Source organism: Triticum aestivum, chromosome 7A, assembly GCF_018294505.1.
Source record: "Triticum aestivum cultivar Chinese Spring chromosome 7A, IWGSC CS RefSeq v2.1, whole genome shotgun sequence".
Taxonomy (NCBI): Eukaryota; Viridiplantae; Streptophyta; class Magnoliopsida; order Poales; family Poaceae; genus Triticum; species Triticum aestivum.
In genome coordinates, this window is record NC_057812.1 from 92703220 (window position 1) to 92706223 (window position 3004).

A 3004-nucleotide genomic window follows, 5' to 3' on the forward strand; every position below is an offset into this window, starting at 1 on the left:
CTTTAATACGAATCTAATGCATCCATGATGTATCCTATAAAATACTCCCTCCGTCCTAAAATGTAAGATTATTTTTGTCACTATGATAGTATAAAAATTGGTCTTATATTTTAAAACGGAGGGAGTACATATTAACAGGTCAAAACACATCTTATATTTTTGGGATGAAGTACAACACATAGTTCTATCTTCGCATAAGTTGCACGCGTAACTTCTAAATGTAACCACATTCAGCAAGGATGGAGCATTATTCCTTATTGCACAGTACACAAAGATAAATGATTCTGATTTGTGGAAAACGAGACGTACATTACGTCCCATACTAAGAAAACAAATCACCAGACAACTAGAAAAGGACAAATCACCAGACTACTACGGGCTCCATGTTTAGTTGGCTGATCTATGAAGCAATTTAAGGGAATTCACCGTTGCCATAACCTGACCCATTCCCTCCACCATTACCGTATCCACCACCTTCGCCATGACCTCCACCATCACCATTGCCGCCACCGTTAGCATAGCCAGTTGCCCCATAATAGCCTTCACTGTCCACCTTGCTGGAGCCGCTTCCAAAGCCAGACCCGTCGCCATGGCCACTAGATCCTTGGTCACCGTCTCCTCTTCCGGCACCTCCACCACCGCCAGCACCTCCGGCGTCAGTGCGCCCACCGCCAATCCATGCTCTTCCGGCACCACGGCTAGTACTTGAGCTAGATCCTGACCCTGACCCAGAGCCATACCCACTGCCACCACTACCACCACCGCCGCCACCACTACCACCACCACCGGAACTAGCCCGGGCATGATCCGGCGACCCAGACGTACTAACACTACTGCCAGCCGACCCATCGCCACCCCCAGACCCTGCCCCAGCACCGGTTCCGGTTCCACCTCCCACTCCCCCTCCCTGACCTTGCCCCTCTGCACTAGACAATCTAGCTACCCGTGCAGCATTGGATAGTCCAACTACTAGCAGGGCAACAAAACCAAGTGCTACAAGTTTGATACCAGCCATTGTTGGTGTGTGTTGTAAACTTGTAAAGTGGATGCTGAGATGAATATGGGTACGTGGAAGTTTGCATGGGTACTTATAGTGCCGCGAGCCCAAGCAAGGGGCGCTCTAGTTTTAGTTTTAGCTGGTTACTGGCTCAGTAGTAGTTGGAGCTGTCTAGCTGATTGATCAAGTTGACTGCAACTTCCATAAGATTCCATGCGCCGAACGATGAACTAGCTTGGGTTGACAATGCAGCGACGACCTCGGAGCTTGCGGTCGAGCTGTACATGCGTACGTATGTGCCAAGATGTACATGGAAACCTGAAATCTACTGCGTGTTGTGCTCCGCACTCAACGGTTTGACAATCAAGTGGAGCTAGAAGCATTTCCATAGATCGTCATGGATATTAGTTACGATGAGTTTGAATCTTGGATCGTCCAACCTTAGTATATTTGCTTGGTTAGATGAAAATGGAGTTGAAGAACTATGTTTTATTTAGGCGTCCAGAGCTCAGATGCAGAGTCTCATTCCTTTCCTTGTACTCATGCACTCTTTCTTATCGCTCCTCTCTATCCTACTGTTAAAGCTGTCGCCATTCTTGTTTATTTTAAATGCAAAGTCGTCGGTTGTGGTCACCTTAATTTTGTGTTTTTTTCCATAAATAATGGATTTTTATTGACTTAAAATAAAGCATCAACAAACAAAATGCGCACATATCCGGTCTCTATATAATTAGGATGTAGACAGTCAACACCAATGCACACACACAAAAAAGCACGCTGGCAAAGAGCAAAGTCATACAAGATCAAATCCATGCCAAGACGGAGGAGCAAAAAAGAAACAAATTCAAAGCGATCAAAAGAGCGAGCAACAAACTATAGAACGAACATATCTGCACCAACTATCTTTTGACATCACAACAACAAAAAGTTCTTCAATAGCAACGCCTTCAGAGAAGGAATGATACTCAAGCACCGCCGGTCCTGGATCAAACCACAGAAGGCAAGATCCTATGTTTCACCCTGAAGATCAACTCAGAGCAATGTCGTCCACAAGGCAACGATGCAAAAAACATCGCCATTGTCAGATATAACCAAATAGGTCAAATTTAGGGTTTTCACCCCGAAGCTCAAGATCGGGTACTCGAGAAGCACCACCAATCAAAGTCATCATGTGATGTCACAACACCACTTTCCGTGATCCCAGCAACTACATATGTATCATGGTCTTGACATGAGATGCCATGCAAGTGAATACCATGCACGTACAAGCAGACAGTCAAGCCGCGACAATAGCCTTTCGCCACCAAAGCCTCAAAAAATGAAGTTGCGATGGAGGTTGACGAGGGAGGAAGGTCACTCACATGGCCAAAATCCCAATTCAGTATGTTTCGGCAATCCCGCAGGGTCCTCGTGATCCATCGTCCTCGCTTGTGGCCCAAGAACCGGTTGGCAAAACGTACTCCTCGTTGCTGCCGGATTCGAAGATCCAAGACCCTCTAGTCTAGCCACAATAATTACATTGCAGCGCGGGACCACGACGCAGTCGCGCGCCCAAGCAGAGAACCAGCATTTTGGGACCTAGCAGGCCGCCATGGCCACCCTCGTACATGAGATAGGATCACAACCACCTATGTCTCGCCACTAGAGACCACAAGGTGGACAAGAAATGCCACTGTCGCCGCTACACAACCATATACCCTTTGCCTCAAGCTGCCCCTAGGAGTTCATACTAATGGTTAGATGATTGTTTGCTTGTGTGCTTATTGTCCTTCCCCACTCAAAAATAAGGTTACAGAATGTTCTTCAATTCAAATAGGTATGATTTCGTCCATCGTTCCAGAGCTAGGCACTTTCTATTGAGAATCTTCGACAGAGATCGTTCCTTCAGTTTAGCAATCAATTAGATCCATACTGACTTAGCTTCAAGCATGGCTTGCCGTTTCGAGGCTCGATGCTACTCTTGGGAACATCATTCGTTCATAGATAACATCCCACTGTTGAAGGCTA